General features: G+C 35.0%; 1 protein-coding gene and 2 long non-coding RNA genes across 3 annotated transcripts in view; 1 reads left to right on the top strand and 2 right to left on the bottom strand.

The window, feature by feature from the left end:
- Positions 1 to 21,639, top strand: part of hs6st1a (heparan sulfate 6-O-sulfotransferase 1a) — a 231,471-nt gene that overhangs the window by 203,336 nt on the left and 6,496 nt on the right.
- On the bottom strand, positions 3,229 to 8,426 carry LOC147846455 (uncharacterized). The gene is made up of 3 exons (XR_015478841.1): positions 8,077 to 8,426; positions 6,629 to 6,828; positions 3,229 to 6,178 (listed from the first exon to the last, which is right to left on the bottom strand). It is a non-coding gene; the product is annotated as an uncharacterized LOC147846455 (long non-coding RNA).
- On the bottom strand, positions 10,752 to 14,641 carry LOC148679737 (uncharacterized). The gene is made up of 6 exons (XR_015941938.1): positions 14,565 to 14,641; positions 13,444 to 13,562; positions 13,161 to 13,237; positions 12,771 to 12,926; positions 12,589 to 12,681; positions 10,752 to 11,740 (listed from the first exon to the last, which is right to left on the bottom strand). It is a non-coding gene; the product is annotated as an uncharacterized LOC148679737 (long non-coding RNA).

The raw sequence follows: 21,639 nt of genomic DNA, 5'->3' as shown, positions 1-21,639 counted from the left end.
TCTCTCACACATGAGCATTTCTGTAATACCTCAGATTCCTATAGTGATTTTATTTGTGGATTGGCATGACATGACACTCAGTCTAAAGCATTTCCCAATAGCATTTTTAACTACTTTATTAATTATTAAATCTGCTGTTTTCTATTAATATCAGGCAATTATTAGAAATGTATATGGAGAATTAGAAGTGCCACTTTAAAAATGCACTTGTAGTTTTTGTAACTTTTAGGCTGTTTTGTTATTAGCATGTGTGTCTGACTGTCGAGCCTGAAGACAGTCAATGGCATGCAATAGAAGAAATAGTTTCCATATTAAAAGTAGTTTTTGTTCTAACCAACACCTGATATTTATATTCTAGAAACGGCTTCTATTTTTTACAGCTGAACAATGGAAAACTATAATGATCAACTCAGGTACACCTCATGTGCTTTATTCAGTGTTAAATGCTAATAATGTGAGTTTGAATGCCATTTTACATGACATTTATTGCCATGCATCAGCAGCAGCTAGTTTACCTCAGAACTTGAAAATAAAATAAACCATTTAAAATTGAGCTTCAGAACTGTGACTCAATGTAAACCAAGACATGTCAGTGATTCAGCATCTACATTTAATAATGTTAAAGAAGTTTAATATGTTTTAATTAAATTATAAACCTTACCATTAATTGCCAGTAAGTGCACTATTCTATGCTTCTGAATGGCTGTATTTGAATGATTCTGTCGTGTTTCATCTGTTGCAAACAGCCAAATTGCTAGCGTGTAGCGTATTGTTAGGACACAAGAGTACATTGTAACCTGCTCACCTAATGTTCATGCTCATACTATTTATATTATTTACTAATTAATAACCACTTCATGTGGAACTCTGAATCTGCATCTCATTTCGAAGGCTGTTAATGTCCACCGGAAGTTGCATTTTGGTCACGCATACTTCAAGAGCCTTCCTGGCTGACTGAATGAATGAAATACACTGTTTGCCATGGAGACAACCCAGGGTGCTGAAGTATAATTGGCTAAACTGGCAGTGGGCGGGTTAAAAGAACCAAAACAAAGTCAGACGTTCCGACACGTAATGCACATTTTCAAAGCACAATATCTGACTTTAGCATTGTTTTTTCAGATAAGCATGTTTACACAATATTAAATAAGCATGTTTCTTAAATATCTGCAAATTGTTATGCTTTAGAAGAGTCAAAAACTTACATACTGCACCTTTAAAAAATAGAGACTAGTTACTGTAAAATAATTAAACGACCAGAGCATAAAGCAGTTGTTTCCTCTCCACTAGATCTTCCAGGCTGTAGAATTTTATCATTCCAGAGTGGAAAGAATTGTCTAGTTGTTTAGACATTGATAGTTTTCTTTTTTTACAGCACTTCAGCGAAGTCCATTATCGTATTTGATTACAAACATTGAGAGCCTGTGCCGAAAAGAAAGAGAGAGAGATGGACTCACCGCCACATCCCCAGGGACAGACAGTGGCTAATCAATTTCAGACCAATGGGAGCTTCATTTACATCACAAAAGCTAATTATTGCAGCCTAATCAATCAGCACATCCTAATTAGCTCAGGGCTTGAGTTGGGACTGGCAGAGAGAGAGAGAGCGCGAGAGAGAGAGAGAGAGAGAGAGAGATTTCTGCCCTGCTGTACAGAAACGTTTTCAGACATGCTGTTATTGCATATCCAGACAAGCCTGAGGTGAGCGACGAGTTAAACCTGCAGAGAGAGAACAAGAGCAGCCCAAAACAACCAAGAGATGTATGGATGAAGCTGCTCTTGTTTTAATAATATTCCCAAAATCCCTCACATTTTTTCCATCCTTCGGGGTTTTGGGGCTAGAGAAGATCTGTGGAGGTCCGATTAAAGACGTCACTCACTTTAGATTGTGTGTGTGTGCTTGTGTTTGTTTGTGTGCATGCATGTATGTTATTGTTACAGTATTTATTCATCTTTATATGTTAGAATGTTTATTACACAATCTTTTTTCAGCTCAGCTCAAGTATTTCAGTTAAGTAATTTTATTTTACTTAGGTTAAGTATTTATTTTATTTATATGCAAAAGAACACTGCAAATTTGTATATAAAATATAATAATAATAACAATTATTATTATTATTATAATTTTATTATTATTCATTCATTTTCTTTTTGGCCTAGTTCCTTTATTAAGCAGGGGTTGCCACAGCGGAATGAATGGCCAACTTATCTAGTACATGTTGTACGCAGTGGATGCCTTTCCAGCTGCAACCCATCACTGGGAAACATCCATACACATTCACATTCATTCACACACATACACTACGGACAATTTTAGCTTATTCACCTATAGCGCATGTCTTTGGATTGTGGGACAAACCGGAGCATTCAGTGAAAACCCATGCCTGCACATAGAGAACATGCAAACTCTACAAAGAAATGCCAACTGACCCAGCCGAGGCTTGAGCCAGCGACCTTCTTCCTCCTCCTCTTTCTTCTTCTTCTTCTTCTTCTTCTTCTTCTTCTTTTTCTTCTTCTTCTTCTTCTTCTTCTTCTTCTTCTTCTTCTTCTTCTTCTTATTATTATTATTATTATTATTATTATTGTTATTATTATTATTATAAAAATATCCCATCATGCACCTCTCACACACCAGTTCCACATGCTTGATTTCTCACACACAAACTAATTTACTAATTACCTGGACTATATGTCCACCTCTCATACACACTCATGGCTGAGTCTTGTTTGTTTTTCTGTAGTATATGAATTTTCTGTAGCATTTATTAATATTTCCTGGTCTTGTCTGGTCTGGTCTTTCCTGGTCTCGTCCTTCTGTGTTTTGGTCTCTGTGTTTTGGTCCTTGCCTGGTTCTCTGGTTGATGTTTCCCTGCCACCTGTACTGACCATTCGCATCCCTTCAGTTACACAAAGTCATAACAATTACTAAAACTTTAACTAATCTAAATCTCTTTGATAGTAAAATAACCCTGGTCCACGATAAAAAAAAAAAAATCATATCAAATGGGACCTTATTCTGAAGTGTTACGATTTATTTTATTTATCTTAAAAAAAACAATAATTTCTATTCATCAACAAAAACATTTCCTCAAAATTATTAAACTTTTTTTTTTCAACAGATCATAATACAAATCATTTCATAGGCATTTTATTTTTTAAATAATAGTGTATATTGTAAAATTGTATAAGTTTTTAAATAAATCAAAACATAGAAAGAAGAGTTATTTTCAACAATAATAATTCAGATTGTTGCTGTTTTTGCTGTATTTTTAATGAAGCCGCTGACCCACCAGTTCATGTTTTTCTCATGCGACTAACTGAGCATGACTCACCGAAGGACTGAATGGCCCGTAGCCATTTCCTAACAGACTGGCAGTTCAGAACTACACATCATTAAACAACTCCTCCTTAATCGAATCACAGACATGACTTGATAATCCCCCAGCAGTGATTTTACATGCAGATCTGCTCGGGGATTGATTGTGTTTCGCTGGTGGAAGCATGTCCTCATATGGTGTGTCTTATGGCCCGTTATCATCATGGGGTTTGGTGAAGCTGAGGATGCACTTTTCACTTTTACGAGGATTGACGTTCTAGTTGACATGCCGGATATAGCATAGCATTAAGAGGTCAATAGATTTACATTTACATCCATGTTCTAAGCAGGTTTTGAACTCGATCAGCAATAAATCGTGATTGCGGCAATTACTTTTGACAGGTCACTGAGAATTGATGGGCCTCAAATTTTTTTTTAGCAGATGGAGGTTGAACTACGAAATTATGCTGTTAGCAAAGTGCTACCCAAACACTTTTTTTGCTAAAGTAGATTCCCTGAAGATGAGGACAGCATGTATTAATAGATTTTAATTAGCTGTGTTTGCTTAGGCAATCATCAGTTTTATAATTGCTCATACCTGTGGTTAGAGATTTAAACAATCTCCTAACCCAAAGTGCAGTTTCTGCTTCAGACATAATTATATCTATTATTTTTCTTAGTGATCTGATTATGATTTTTTTGCCTCGGGTAAATTAAAACGAGTGTAATAATCCCATAGATTTACACTGAAGGAGGAATCATAGCAATATTTATGGAGCTTGAATTGGGCTTTTTGACTTTTTTTGTGTGTACGCTTGCCTATGTGTGCCTAGTGCTGTTTTGGGTGATGTAAGGGTAATGTAAGATTTGTTTAATGTCAAAATGAATTCTCTTAAACCGGTTTCTTGACTATTATATTCAATTTACGGGTTTATCTCCCTAAATGTGTTTCATGACAAATTATATAGGGGTAAAAATTCAGATTTACTTACAGATGTAGAAGCAAAAATATTTAGAGACAGAGGTAGATTAAGGATAATCATTGACTGTTATGTTATTTGGTGGAATGTTTGGGGATTCAGTTAAGACACTGTTGGTGGTTTCACACTAGCACTTTTTGGTCCACACCCAGGTTCATTTGTCATCTGTTCGGTACGTTTAGCTAGTGTGAACAATGTCTTCTGAACTCGGGTGCGCACCTGCAAACCGTACTTAAGTCTGCCTGAAAGTGGTGGTCTGGGGTCCAGTTTACATCTGATATAAATGCAATCGTACCAAATAACATAAGTGAACCGCCAACTACAACAAATGTTTTTTTTTTTTTAACGTTCATTTGTGTGTGTGTATGTGTATCATGTCTGTATGTAACAAGCAGGACTGAGCCAGTGCAAACACAGTGATAATCTCTGCTTGTGTCCTCCAAAAATGACTTCTGCTGACATTGCGTTATGTTCTGAACGCTTTAATTAATTTTGCAGCAGATTGACAGAAACAGCTCTCTGTGTGTTACCAAAACCAAAACATTCAGTAAAAGCAAAGAGATCGCAATGTGCATACGTCTTCCCATTTTGGCGCCTTGGGTTTCGGGACACCTAGCAACAGCTGTACACACAACAATAGCTTGATTACACAAATGTACCGGGAAAAAAAGACTATGGGAAAACAAGCCAGCAAAGAAGGAGGCTAGAGTGTACAATCAGACTAGGGCTTAATCAGGGCTTGGACCAGGCAATCGAAGTGTGAAAGAACCCTAACACTTTCTAATATTAAAGTCTGGATGAACTGGAAGTTGCCAAGACTTTTTGTTCAGTATGTTGATGTACATTTAACTGAAACTTAATATTGGGTTGGGGCTTTCTTTTTTCTTTTTTGCATCATTTCCTCTTAGCAAACTAACGGTAAGAGGGGCGTGGGTAAGAGTATTGTGTTTGAAGCTGTCAAACTGACGTCAACAGAAAAGGACTGCTTTCAAAACATGGAAGCAAATGGTCAGATTTGATTAAACATTATCAAAACAAACCCTTTTTAAGTGGATTAACTTACACAGAATTGTTGTTCACCTAAATAATAATAATGGGCTCTAGAAAAAGGTAAGCATTGAAGATTCGGATTTCACATAGACTTTAAGCCACAGATATAAAAGGAAGGGAAATATTGTTTGAGTGACATAAGCAAGCTTGTCAGAACTCACATCTACATTAATTCCAAGAACTGGATAGGAGTGAGACTCTAATGGAGGCCAGCAAGTAGGAGCTGTTCAAATGAACCTCAATTCCCTGGTCTCAAAAGCACACTAGCAACCAAGAAGACAACTTATGGCTAGCATGTCTTTGGAGGACAAGCTTGTGTGCACATCTCCCATAGTGGAAATTCCACTGCAGATCGCATTCAAAGTGGAACCTGAATGGGAATGATATTTGGGGGTGAGGCTCAGGAGGCTGTGTAAAATGGAGGCCAGCTAGTAGGAGCTGCCCAAGGCGTGCTAGCAAACAAAATGCTGCAGTCTTTGGAGTCCTTGTTAGTGCACCTATCTTTCATGCTGAAAATTGCACTTTGAATCCCATTCTGAAATGGGTATGCAGATCCTGAGAGATTAAATTGGTGTCAGGACAAGGATGGAAGTAAGTATTCAGTCAGCTGCTAGGAGCATTGGCTTCAGGATGCATACTAGCAAGTGACAAAGCTACTGACTAGTAAAAGATAAAACAATCTTTAGCATTCTTGTTAGTGCACTTGCCTTCCATCCCGTTAAACGCTGGTTCAACTCCTGCTCAGTGTGGGGTGAGTGAAACCACAAGGTTTTAACGTGATGCTATGACCTCAGAAAGAACTGAGTTCATAATGGAGACTAGCTAGTAGGGGCTGTGACTTTACACCCCTGGCCTCAAGAAACATATTTACAACTAAAAAAATGACTAAATGAAGTGGTCTTTAGAATCTATTTTAGTGCATCTGAATCCCGTGTTGGAGATGCCAGTTTGAATCCTCCTCAGAGAAGGGTGAGTAGAACCAGACCAGTTAAACTGGTGCCGTGACCCTGCTGGGAGTGCAGGTTATTGGGGTTAGTGTAATGGTAGTCAGCAATGAAGAGGTGTCTGAGTAAACCTCACTCTCCTACTTCGAGACACGGTGTGAATTATAATGGGGTTTGACCCCCCTAATTGATGTTTGATCTCTCCTGATGGAGGTCAAAACAAGATGCATGGGGGGTCTGCCCTTTAAATAGTGATCAATAGTTCACACTGATCTGTATCTAAAAAATAGTAATAATTAGTTTCCAAAATAATAGATAATATAAATATATTTGTCCACCCCTATAACAGTTCATACCATTGTGAATGCATGAAAGTGTTTAGAAGTCTATGCTGAAAAATAGTCAGTCAGTGGTCTGAAACCAACAGATTTAGGGCAATGATAGACACCGTAAGCATTTAAAGACAATTTTCTTGTAAAACTGCATATGCATCTAGCCCAGAAATAAAAGAAAGCCTATGTTTGTATCAACATGTAGCCTAAAATGGGTGGGGGGGGGGGGGGGGTTGACCTTTAATGTACAGTGGAGATTACAGACAGATAAGTGTGGGGAGCAGAGAGAAGGGAAAGATCGGCAAAACATCTTGAGCCAAGAATTGAACTCAGGTCATCTTGAGCACCTTAGTATTGTGTTGACACTCTAACCACTTGGCTATTGGCACCAACCATAAGTGTGATTAATAAATGAGATGTAATTAAATTAAATATATGAATATGGCTTACTGAGACATGCATATGTATTACACAAACAAATATTACTGATTGAGAATATTTGACCCTCTCGATAGTCAGTTTGCACAATTTACTGACAAAGAGAGTATTGATTGACTAATGAATTTCCTTATTAGTGTGCCTCTTATGCTGGAAAAATAGTTTTATTTGTCCTTGAAACAAGGAGAGTAGAACCATAGGGGTTAAATTGGTGCCGTGACCCAGATAAAAGTTATTATGGGCGTGATTGTATTGGAGGCTAGCTATTTGGAGCTGCCAACATAAACTAGTAAAGTCTTCTTGTTAGTATACAGTCTCCTAAGCCAGAAACATCAGTTTGAGAAATGTCGTATAACCTAGCAACCTCTCGGAACATTAAGGTTAGAGCTAGGATCAGGTCTTGAGTTGGACTGTACCTGTTTCAGCAATTGTCTTTATCATGATTTGCAGACTGTAATGATGAAGTGAGGCAGTATGAGGTTGAGTGATGTAGAGCGAGGGTGTTTTGTTGTGAGTTGTGACTCTGCCGCACTGCTTCCCTCCAGGTGTTTGTTTTTGTGACTGAGGAAATTGCTCATAAATTTCAAATGACGCTTTGCAGAGAGACTCAGATTTCCCCAGATTCCCTCGCAGTCAGATTTACGATACAGAAGGGCACTGGTGCTGGTATTAATGGACAGAGTCCTCCTCCTCCCATTTGCTTAATAAAAACACACACTAACAAAGACTGTTTAGCAAAATTGTTTTATGATTTTGGTAATTACTGCAGCAATACATTGTTTTTCTTTGTCTGAAAAAATCACAGCATTAAATTGGTCATGTTTATTAAATTATGTTATTACACAACTGTCGTTTTTCTCTTCACTTGTGTTGACAAGGATGATGTGCAGTTTAAGGACCTAAGTATTTAGTTTATTCAATGAGTGTTGGACAATATATGTTATATTAGTATGTATAGTTGAAGTCAGAGTTATTAGCCTCCCTGAATTATTACTCCCAACCCAGCCACCCCCCACCCCAAATTTCTGTTTAACAGAGAAAAAATTTTTTTCAAAGCATTTCTAAACACAATAGTTTTATTTACTCATTTCTAATAACTGATTTATTTTTTTAAAGGCTTATCTAGGTTAATAAGGCGGGTTAGAGTAGTTAGGCATGTTATTGTATATTGATGGTTTGTTCTTTAGACTATCCGAAAAAAATATAGCCAAAAAGTGCTAATAATTTTGACCTTAATTTTTTTTTTTTACTGCTTTTATCCTAGCCGAAATTAAACAAATTAGACTTTCTCCAGAAGAAAAAATATTATCAGACATACTGTGAACATTTCCTTGCTCTGTTAAACATCATTTGGGAAATATTTTTTAAAAGAAAAAAAAATGTAAAGGGGGGCTAATAATTCGGACTTCAACTGATTGCGCACAATATATCAACTTCATCAAACTTAGATGTATATGTTAGTATTACTTTTAATTTATTGCTCTATTTTATAGTACAATAATGTTGTTGTGGTGTGTTTTCTATTTTGTTTATTTTTCAATTATCACTTTAAATTCACAATAATGCGGATGCCCTTCCAGCTGCAACCCATCTCCAGGAAACAATCATACACTCTCGTTCACACACATAAACTACGAACAATTTAACTTACCCATTCACCTACACCGCATGTCTTTGGACTGTGGGGGAAACCGGAGCTCCCGGAGGAAACCCACACAAACATGGGGAGAACATGCAAACTCCACACAAAAATGCCAACTGACCCAGCCGAGGCTCAAACCAGCGACCTTCTTGCTTTGAGGCGATCATGCACCACAGCGTTACCCATTATGGATATTTATTGCAGAAAAACTAAATTAAATATCATTATGTCACTTTTCTCTAGCCCTTTCTTCAATAACAAGCAGCCCTATAACCCTGACTTTATTTTGTGACCTCTTCTAGTTCTGTTTGTCCGTGGCCATGCAGGAAGGACTTTGCTACAGGAAAAAGTTTTGTTTAGTTTGCATGTGTGCAGCCGTGATATGCTTGTGCCAGCAAATTTCTGTCATTTTCCCTGTTGCACTACTAGGACAATGACAATGACCCGACCCGTCATTACCCTCTTTTCTTTTTCTTTCCCTGTTTTACATACAGTCCCAACACTGTCCGTGCCTTTACTAAATCTGCTTCGGTGGAGTATACTTAAACATTACTGATACTGAGACTCTTTTTTTCATCCAAGTGCATCTCGGTGAATTCTTTGTTTATATCACCACTGAGTGGCTGCAGCGGGAACTGCATGTTAGTAAGCCGCTCACGAACCCAGCGAAGCCCCAGAGGAGTTTGGCTTTAGACACAAGATGATTGAAAACAGAGGAAAAAGGTCATCGGATAGTGTGGCGTTCAGCGTGTAAACCAACAGGAGTGAATATATTAAACAAAACAAAGAAACAAGGAGGAAAAGAGCAAGTGCTCTGCTTCCAAATTAGGGTGGTTTACTGGGCCATGTTTATTTCTGGACTGAAATGATGGTTAAATGCTGGTGTTTTGCTCAATCAAATAATCATAGTTACGTCATACAGTAAATTTGTTCTACACTACATTTTTCTCTCTTTCTCTCTCTATGCATTTGTTGATGATGATTTTTATAGGACTAAATATTAGAAATCATTAGAGATAGTGCAGTTTATTTTACATCCCTAGTTTGCCGGGCAGCAAAAAATGTGACAAAATATAATTAATGTTAATAATGTATTTTTTTATTATTATTATTTTTTTTTTAAAAACATGACACTCATTTTATTTTGTCATATTGTGCTGGCCAAAATACAGTCCCTGGCAAAAGTCTTGTCGCTTATCTGTTTGGTAGAAACACCTGCTATTAACCTGTAGTCTGAAAAAAATTTGTTTCACTGAAAAAAAAGATTTGTTATATAATCAAGACAGAAAGGTCAAGTTTTGGCTAGACAAATGTTTTGTCACCTATACAGAAATGTAACAAATTTACTGCAAATACAAAAATATGTCAGCAAATTAAGTAGTAATGCTGTGAGATCCAAATTTAATATCTTGTATGACTTCCTTGAGCTTTAAGGACTGCATCCATGTGGTTTGGCAAGGATTCATACAATTTATTGATGAAGTCTGGGCACTGATTCGGCCATGGAGGCCATTTTGAGACACAATCTGAGAAACTATTCTGGGGTGCATTTCCGAAAACCCTTGTTAGCCAACTAAGGTTGCATGTTGCATCGTTAAAAACATAGTTTGTTGATTTGGCATTTCCCAAATCCTCCATTTTAACGAACTTGTATGCTGGCAACTACACCTCTGGAGCTGAAGTTAAACATAGTTCCTGCACTGTAAAAAGTGTTTCATTGGATCAAAGTAAAAAAATTGCGTCAACTTGTTACACCTAATTACTTTACTTTAAATCAACTTAATTTTTTTACTTTAAAAAGAATTAATTCTCTATTACTTAGCCAAAGCAAAAAATCTCTTTGAACCAAATAAAGTTTTTAAGTTTTTTGAAATCTCAAATTTACTTTATTTACTCTTAATTGTTTTACTTTGTATTAACTTAATTATTTTACTTTACATCAAATCAAATATCCAATCAAATACAATTTAAAATATTAATGTAATATAAAGAAATTGATTTGCTTTTAAAATGTGTAATTTTATCGTTTAAGATGAATGACTCCAAGCATCAAACTATTGACAATTTATTTTGTCAATACCACATTTTTTACAATGTGTACAGTACAAATACACACTGTCTAACAATGTAAACATAACAAACATGACAATTTATGTCATAAAACATTTCTACAATGTGCATAGCATTTTTATAAAATTATACTGTACAACAGTTTTTAGTATCCATATACAAAGACCCTGGATACAATGTAAGTTCACCATAGGAATCAGTAATCATTGGACACCTTTTCATGAACAGTCAATCAAAACTGACTACACAAAACCTTAAGAATTCTTCTGAGGTTAAAACAAGTTTGGCCCAAAAAATGGCTTAAAATGTGCAGTGTAAAATTAAATACTTTTTAATAACTCTGTAACAAATTAGCCAACTGTTGAAAGAGAAGTCTTCACCTTAATGAAATAGTTTACCGAAAAATTAAACTTCTCTCATAATTGTCATTAAATTTCTCTGAACCTAATTTAATTAAAGTTAAATACTTAGAATAGCTTAAAGATGAGTAAACAATGTATGAACTTTCATGTTTTGGTAAACTATTTAATGCTTTATAATGAAGATGAAGAAATGAAGAAGTCCAACATCTAAAATATATCGCAATCAGAACACTGTAGTTGAGTCAAAGGATACAAGTTATCTCCAGTAGCTTTAAAGAGAGGTTCTGCACTCTTCAGCACATCTGCTTACTCCTGCAGGTTCGGCACCCTTCGGCTCATCTGTCTACTCTCCAAGTCCATGATTATTTTTTGAAAGGTCTCAAAGATATATTTGAGTCCATCGGGATATTTTAAGTTCAGTGCATAAATGAGTCCAAACATCATGGCGCAGGGACATGCAACAGAAGGCAACTCATTTAGTACTTCCACACAGTCAATGACAATCGAAATGTCCAGTGCACGAGTAAGAGCATCACTTTCACGGGTTACAAAAAGTGTCATGGTGTTCTTTTAAAATTCATCCATTGCTTCCTCCCTCTGGTCAGCCTAAAAACATACAAGAAAAAAAAGAGTTAATAAGGGAGTTTGGGAAAAAAAAAAAAAAAAACATTTTGTATAAAAAAAAAAAACAGCCCTTCATCTGAAAATTCTTCTAAAATTGAGTAAGCCATTTTGTAGTTAGCCATTATGGTGGTTAATGTAGAGGCCAAATGTCTGTAGCTTGCTTTAATTAAAATATCCTCATTTGTGTAAATAAATGTGTATTTTTTTTTACAAGACAACATTTACATTTTTGGGTGAGGATGTACTTTTACACCCTCTTTAGCTTCAAAAATGCTTTTAACATTTGTACAAACTAACACTTCTAATGTGATGACTATTGTAGACAACTTTGTTGAGTGCAGTACCACAATTTCCAATCAGAGGCATTCATTAATCTACTCAAATTTGTTCAAAATGCAGTTAAAAAGGGAAAAAATGCTTTTAAGGCAGTAGTTCACATTCAAAATTTAGCTATCATTTACCACCCTTTTGACATTTCAAATCTGAATGAAATACTGTCCTCTGCAGAATTTTGAACAATGTTGATAACAGCCCCTGTTCACTATTATGGTATTCACACAAAACCAATGCAAGTGAATAGGGGCTCTTAACAACATTCTTCAAAATATATTATTTTGTGTTCTGTGAAAGAAGTCACACAGGCTGATGTGTAAATGATAACACAATAACTTGAACCACTTTAAAGTAATTTCTTCACCAAATCAGAATTCCCCATGTTTTACTCACCCTTAAGGCTTGAGCAAAGTGGTAAAATATTGATTTGAAAGTGAAATATAACCAAGTCAAATATGGTTGGAGAAAATTTTAGGAGTTTGCATTGTCAACATTACCTGGTATTCTTCGATCAGACAGCTTGCATCTTCACAAAGGTACATGATCAGGCACTTCAGCAGGCACTGTCTTCTGATGTCTATGTCCAGGCTCTAAAAATATTCAAGATGTATTGTTTTCATTAAACCAAAACACTATTAATTAATTGCTACAAGCAATTTTGTTTGTATGCAACCAATACCTGATCCATAACTTAAATAGTGTCCTTCGCTTTTTCACGGAGGACTCCACCTTTGCTTCTAATAACCTGGAGAATCTGAGAGATCTGTCTGTCCAAAGAGGCCATAAATCTTAACTGTAAAGGTAAGGTTGTGTTGTGCAAAAATTCGGCATCAATCTGTAAGAAAGAGAAATAGAAAATAGACTTATGAAAAAAGTTACTTTGAGAACTAACAGTAAAAATACATATACACATAAACCATTAAACAATAAAAAAAGTTTAATTAGGTCATCTAAGACATTTTCAAAAACATTAGATGCTACAACCCCATGGTAAAAACTATGGTATTCAGAATTAGTCATGTACATTTTAACATTTATCAATAATAAAAGTTATTTTTATTTTTTTTACCTCCTCTTGTTGAAACAGTGCTGGCCATCTTTCTTGCAGTTCTTGAGAGTATGATTGTATCATCAGTGCTGCCAGAGCTAACGGAGGTCAGAGCATCATCATTAGACTGGGTCCCATCAATAGTTTGAGCAATGAATGAGTATTTGTCTGGCAAGGGGATAATCTTTAGAGTGTCAAGACTCAGAAGTTCTCCAGTGTTTGTCAAATTTACAAATACATCCCCAAAATCTTTGTCCTGATACTGTAGTCTGACTCTGTCATTTAATTCAAAATCTTTTCTCACCTTTTCAATGAGCGCATCCTCTGATTCGGGAATCCCATCTGGCAAAAGCAACTTTCTTGAATCATCTTGACTCACTATCACCAAAAGCTTGGCAGATCTTCCTGACATGCTTAAGGATTCTGGGAAAAAAAAGAAAATTAATAAGATGACATTCAAAACAAATAATAGATAAATGTCAGACCTTTACATGTTCACTACATCTTGTGCACTTTTCTTAGAATATATAAACAATTCTAACCTAGAACATGTACAGTTGAAGTCAGAATTTTTCTCCCTCTTTTGATATTTTCTTTTCTTTTTTAAATATTTCCCAAATTATGTGTAACAGAGCAAGGAAATTTAATGAATAAATGTACAATGTTTGACATGATAAAGTGTTGTTCATGTTCTAGATGTAAAATGTAAAACAAAACAAAATTCTGATGTCCCTTCATAGTTCTTATAGGGTTAAATGCATTTAATGCAGTAATATTTAGATTCAGAAACAGAAGCAATATATTGAAAACATCAGGAAAGCAAACGGCGTTCACTGCTCCTCTACAAGCATTTTGACCGCTACCAGCACCCATACCTTAAGTGCGCGAATAGATGCGCAGCCCCCCGAAAACCACGGCTGCCCTTACCGTGATCTTTCAAAGCACGGCTGGCGTGACCACGTTAAAGAACACGTTATACACACCATACACGAAAACGGAACGAATATCTTGTGTAATGGCTAAGCTTTGACACTCAATGACAACGTTGAGTCCCATACAAAACGTCTGAAGCGTGCATACACTTTATACATGGCGGCGCCATGTAAGGTTAAGCTGAGAACATGCATGCTAATGGCGCCGTACGTTAGCGCACAGCATTAACCGAAAGCATTAGCATACCGCAAACAGTCTTTGAAAATACGCTTAAATATCAATCCGTTTTACCTCAAGCAGTTTACTTGTATGACTATTGTTTAATTTTCACTCGGTTTAACATAGTGATGAGGGAAATTTGCAAACCTTTTAGCAGAGCTGGATTGGTCAAACTAGTAATACTTACAGTATGTAAAACAACATAACATTTTTATGAAATCATACATGTACACTGTTGATTATACACCCAAACATATGTTTAAAACTACTTACCAATTTTATTGATTCCCGCTTCACCACGCCGAGCCCATCCATGCGGTGTAAAAAAAAAATGGCGGAAACCTGAATGTGGACAGGCAGGACCAGGGATGACGTTTAAAGTCACGTGACAATTGGAAGCAATATGTTTAATTTAATTTAAAGAATTTATTTACTTTACACCAACAAGACTTACTTTTAATTTAAATCAACACAATTGTTTTACATTACACTGATGACTAGACAGAAAATTAAATGTTTTGAGTTAGATCAAGTTAAAAAACTTCTTTAGAGTAATGATATGCCTTGTGCACTTTTTACAGTGTGGTTGTGTTTTATTCCCAGTTATTCAAGCTATCCCCTTTTCATTTAGAACATTCTAACATTTAAACTCGGAACATTTAAACTTATTTATATATATATATATATATATATATATATATATATATATATATATATATATATATATATATATATATATATATATATATATATATATATATATATATATATAAACATTAAGGTCATCACTCTTAGGTGTAATTTGCTTTAAAACTATTTTTCCATTTCAGTTTAAGCGATTTTCATGTTTACAATTGTGCTCCCTTCACAGTGCACTTTGAAAACATTGATGTTATTTTGAACAAAGCCTTGGAATTTATGTTACGTCTCAAAAGCATAGCATGTGTTAATGCTTTCAATTTATAGTAGGTTATTTATTTAGTATCTGTACTGTATATGAGATGGGCCTGTTGCTTAGAATATTTTGCTGTAATTTCCACGTGTCAAATAGTAAAAGTAGATACAATTTTTCAAAAAAAAGAATAATAATAATAGTAAGCAATATCCTACTTAATAATAATAATAATTATAATAATGATAATAACCATCATCGTCGTCATCATTAATATTATTAATATTTTTTTAAGTAGGATTTTTTTTCAATTTCCTAATAAAAATTAAATTTCCTTTCATAGTAAATAGCCTCATTATTTATTTATTTATTTATTTATTTATATATGATATTAGAATATGTGTTAGCTTTTGTAAGTGATTTTATGTTAATTTAGAATAGACTATAAAAATATTCTCAATAATATTTTAAAGGAAACATAGACCCTCTATGTGCCATTTACATAAATTTCAATTAATATGAAAAGTGAGTGTATGTTTTTACCAAAACTAATATTGTATTTTTTATGCATAAAGAAATTATTTATTACCACCCCATTTAGAGCATCTTTATGGGCGTTGTACGTTATAACTAACGTGGTTCAATCGATGGATCTGCGAAAGAGAAACTATGGATTTTGAGAAACATTTGTCACTACATTGTTAATTTCCCAAATGATGCATCCAGCCGCGAGTTACGTCGTTGTTTGGGAAACTCACCCCTGGTTGACACAGGGGGCACAGGTGACCAGGGGCCTCATGTACGAAGACTTGCATGGAAATCTTACTAAAACATTGCGTACGCACATAGCTGTAAATGTAGGTACAGTACGCAGAAAAAAATTCAGATGTATGAAACACTGCGTACGCCGAATCTCACGCATATTCTTTTGTACATCCGAATGAACGTGAAACTGAGCGCAACATGCACGAGCACAAAACCCCTCCCTGCCTCCTCCCCCGTATGAATATGCTAATGACTATGCTAATGGAAAAACCCAACGAAAAAGCAATGGCAAAATCAAGCAAAAAGAGAAACTTTGCACAGAGTGTGAAATGGAGGTGCTGCTTTCGGAGGTAGACCGGAGAAAAGCGGTGTTATTTGCAAGTTTGTTCTCCGGAATTAACAACAAAAGAAAAAAAATAGAGTGGGAGAGTTTAGCTGATGCGGTTAACACAGTTGGGTCTGAACATCGCACTGAGTGCATTAAAAAAAGAAATAGTGTGGTTTATATCTGTAAAATGTTGCAGTACTCTTAACAGTCTCAGTGGCGCACCTCGTAAGACGCATGTGATCATGTATAGACACGTTCGAGCATAAACTCGGCTCGAATCCAGCGTCTGATGAACTCTTTCTTCTTTTTTTCCCCGCTACATATCAGATTTTGCCCACTATTTATCACGAGAAAGACAAGTAGGAATCATCAATAAGTTTGTGCATCATATTTTATTTGCACATTTATTGAATGGAAATGTTTCTGATTCACGCATGCAAATTCATCTTCAGATAGTGTCTTTATAGCAATGTGCGTGCAGTAGATTGCTCAGATTACATTGGGAAAACAGGCGACTGCTGCAAATTGTGCTTTAATGTTTAGCTGGTCAACTGTATGGTATGGAAACCTTATATACCTGCTAGATGAACCCGTCTCATACAGCTGCCTTTGCAAGGCTCAGACACTTTGTAGAGAGGAATTTAACACAACTGCCTCTAGAAGTCGCCAATGGAAATAAAACAGACACGCACAAAAAATGTGCGTACGCCAGCCAGAAAGCTGCCGTGAAGCTGCGCACATTCCCTTGTTCAGTTCATTGTTAGTAAATCCAAACGTGAGCGATTCTGAGCGTGAAACCTGGCGTACGCAAAGTTTTTGTGCGTACGCAAAGTTTTTGTGCGTACGCAGCGTTGATACATGAGGCCCCAGGTCTCATCCAGCTCTGCTGCAGTGCAAAATGGGCTGGCATTGGATTTTCAAACCAACAAACGGTCCTCTCAAGCTGTTGTCTTGCGGAATCTGCCTGACCAGGACTTTTCAAAAACGTCTTCAGTCTTTTCAAATCTTTTTTTATTATCCTCTGTTCTTGACGCTGAGACACATTGAAGGTGTCTGCCATATCAGCAGTTGATCTGGTCTTCAGCCTCTCGATAATCAACACTTTAGTCTCAGGGTGAATCTTAGGCATGTTTGTAGGTCTAGATGCAGTTGATGTGAAGATCATGTGTACTGGGGTTCTTTTTATACCCACCTGAGACCTAATTGATCCATTATTTGTTACATGTGAAACTCACAATAACAAGGAGGCAACTCAGTGGGCTTTACCAAGCTGAAAATATATAATTTTTGCCAGTTTAATTTTGCACTGAAACATTATTACAAAAGCTGTTGGGATTAACAAGAGTCATTTCTTGTGAAAAATCTTGGTTTGAAATATATTTCAGTGGCACTTCAGGTCTATTTGTGCACAAACAACAAGACTTTTGTCGGGGACTGTATATTTGTAATAAATATAAAATAAAATAAAATAAAATCACATGATAAAAGGCTGTCTGATATGTCAATATAATACCAGTCTTGTAATTTTAAAGGAAGAATATTATTCTTATTTTACAGGAAATTATTAATTTTTTGTAGTAATTTTTTTACAATTATTAATATTTTTTAAAGAAATAAATTATTACAGTGTGATAGCTTTATCGCAGTAAAAATATTTAACACTTTTATCACTGGACAAAAAGGTATAGTTCTACTTTAAACCAGCTTCACACAGAACTCATAAATGTCACAAATAATTACAAAAAAACAACAATAAATTAGAATGAACCATTTTTTGTGTAAAGCAATCCAAAAATTCTGAATTACTATTGATATTGAAATATTTTTGGCTGTCTTTCTGAGGCTAGAATTATGCTGAGTGCTGCTGTAGATCAGAACAGCTCAGTTTATTTGATTTGACACGAGCCATCAGTCAGAGCGCTGCACTGTTTGTGTGCTTTTTAAGCCTTTTCTGTGCTTGTTGGCTCCATTTGAGATATTTCAACTGCATCATGCCAATGGCCACATGCTCAGTGGGTTCGGTTTTGATAGCTATTGTGCGTGCATGTCTGTTACACACATATGCACAAATACCAGAGCATGTGTGAGGCTCATAGTGCTTTCAGCATGTGATGCTCATGGCATTTAATTTCAATTCAATTAATTTCATTTGAAATAAAAAATCCAATTGACTAAATTAACAAAAAATGTTTTAGACATATTTATATTTAAATTTATGCAACAACTTCCAATGTGGTAACTCTAGGAGAGGGGTCTGGATGCAGACGTGGTGCAGTGCAATCTGGGCTGCATCCAGTGCTTTTAATGGGGTCACCTAACCCTACCCCTCACAGTGACGTCACTCGCTCCATTTGAGTGCATTGTGTCGGACATTGCATCGTTGAGTGATGCAATCTCAGCTTGCATCATAAATGCTGCATCCAGATACTATTGAACTTCAGAAGAGTTATTTTATATTATATATATATATATATATATATATATATATATATATATATATATATATATATATATATATATATATATATTATATTAATTATATTATATTATTTATATAATATTAATTATATTATATTATATTGTATTATATTATATTATATTACTTATTATATTATATTATATTATATTATATTATATTATATTATATTATTTTATATTATATTATACAATGTATTAATATTAAAAAGGAGATCAATAGGAGATTTAAAAAGCATTATTGTTGTCCAAAACAGATAAGATCACCAATATGTCCTGCATCCTTAACAAAAACATCCCCATATTCTTCATGTCTTGTTTTTTCTCTTTGTTTTGTATTTCCAAAGCTATCATCTGCCTGAGATAGATCTGAGCATGAAGCTGATAGATAACAGAACAAGAAAAGAGTGATGTTCACAAAGAAATAGTGAGATAGAGTGTGATGAAAGTGTTTAACGCTGGCTTCTTCACAGAAGCCGCTCTGACACACTAGGATATTGAACCGTGTGTGACAGAGAATAAACACTGAATCTTTTAGCAGATTTTGGACTCTGTGTGTGTGTGAGAAATAACCATATGTGTCAGAGAGTAGTGAGACGGAGTGTTTATAAAAGCATTTGGGTTGCTAAATAATGCTGATACCAAGAGGAAATAAAATGATTTACACAGGCTTTCCTTTACAACTTTGGAGTTAGCATGTAGCTTGTAAGGATAGCATATAAGCCTTCATTCTGTGACAGAGTGTGTATAAAACCATTTACTCTGGAAAATAATGCTGATAACAATTGGATATTAAATGATTTACAGAGGCCTTTGTTTACAACTTTGAAGTTTGCATGTAGCTTGTAAGGATAGCATATTAGCCTTCATTCTGAGACAGAGTGTTTATAAAAGCATTTACTCTGCAGAATAATGCTGATCAAAATAGGACATAAAATTATTTTGTTTACAAATTCAGATTTAGCATGTTGCTTGTTACCATAGCATATTGAGCTACCCTTCATTTTGAGATTTTGTAAAAGTATTTGGTAACACTTTATTACTTAATTTGGATGGCACATTTGAATATTAGTAGGCTGTCTGCTTAATATCTGTTGATACTGCTCCTTCAACAGACATAACTGACTATTAGAAACTTTGCAAGTACATGTCAACTAAACCCAACCCAACAGTCTACTTATACTCTAATGAGAATTAGATGACATGTAGATGCTTTTATATTCAACAAACGACCCATCAAAATAAAGTGTAACCAAGCATTTACTCTGCAAAATAATGTTGGTAAAAACAGGAAATAAAATAAATTACAAAGGCATTTGTTTACAATTTCAGAGTTAGCATGTAGCTTGTTACAATAGAATATTAGACTTAATTTAAGGAAAAAATTATCTTTCTCCATTCTAAGTAAATTCTGAAGAAACAAAATGTTTATACACTATAAATGTTTTGTTATATAAAGTTTTGCTAGTTTATGTAATGATGCAGCTGGACTCCTGTGTTTATTGGTAATGCTGTCTGACAGTATACAGTGTTACTAACATTATAAAGATTATTCATGATGTTATTAGCAAAATTGCAGTTTCCATGTTTTTTTAGCACATTGATTACCACTTGTATAACCATCCACAGCAGCTAGGGTGCCGTAAAATTAATACATTAAAATTAAACACGTTAAAATTAATAATCAATAATGTCGAATTAAATTACAGTAAATTTCTGTTATTTAACAGATTTTCCCGTATTTTACTATTCTATCTCAAATGTGATATAATTACAAGAGCTGTTCTAGATAATTATGCTTTCTCTTTATTTTGGCTTGAAAGCATGTTAAAATTAATATTAAAATTTCACTTCATCTTTATTTAAAGCTATGCGTCGACTGCCGCTGTTTCCAGATCAGCTTTTGTACTCACGATTTAAAGAGGAGAAAAAGTAAACAATTTTGGATTTGGGTGTGTTTTTCAACAGACAAATACACTTAATAATATGTAAACATGTCCATCCTGGCATGCTTTATTTTAAACAGAAGTAATTTGTCTAAATCGAGCATAAACAATCGCAAAAGCAATCGAATGCCATCAATATAGATCTGTGGATTCCTTAAGTGACAGCTCTGTTATCAAGCAAAACATTGGATCAATATGAGAGATTTGCTGCTCTTCACTAAATAACTAAAGTAACTTTAATCAATGTTTAAATACAGTAAATAAAAAGTGTTACGACTTGATGTAATTTCTGAGTAGGCTATTGTTTTTAATAGGCTAAAACTTTTATTTTATTTTCAGATTTCTAATGTTTGTTATGTATTCTATTATTTGAAGCTAATTTCCTACCGACATTTTGATTTTAACTAGGCTTATGTACAATTAAGCTCCTCTGAATGAACAGATTAAGTTCGGGTTCACTTTGGGAGTTCTTCTGGGTGAGTTTGAGGTTTTTGTTGTTGTTGTTTTGGTGGGGGGTGGGGGCTCTGGCTATCCCATATTTTTACATCCCAATGTTGACAGGTATGGGTTTAATGCAAATGTCATGGGTAAGCCATGGTTAACAAAACCATTATTATTTGTGTGCACTTAAGGCAGTCTTGCTTTTCAGATAAACAAATCTTTTTTTTAAGGATGTTTAGATGAGAAAAAAAAAAATCTCTCTTCAAACTCAAGGATGTTTCAGTGTTTGTGATACTGATTAGAAATATGGTTTTGCAGATGAGAGAAGTAAAATGTTATTTTTTAGGATGCTTACATGGTTTCTTACAAGTAAACACACCAAATATGCTGATTAAGAGAGAAAATTTGTTGAATTTTCTATTCATTTCCCCTCAGGGTCAATGCTGTACATAATGTGCGAGCTTGTGGTTGACTTGTGTTTCACAGATGAGTAGGTTCATG

This window comes from Danio rerio, chromosome 2 (genome assembly GCF_052040795.2).
Source record: "Danio rerio strain M-AB ecotype USA chromosome 2, GRCz13ab, whole genome shotgun sequence".
Taxonomy (NCBI): Eukaryota; Metazoa; Chordata; class Actinopteri; order Cypriniformes; family Danionidae; genus Danio; species Danio rerio.
The sequence above is the reverse complement of the archived record's forward strand: the minus strand, read 5'-3'. Positions and strand labels throughout refer to the sequence as shown.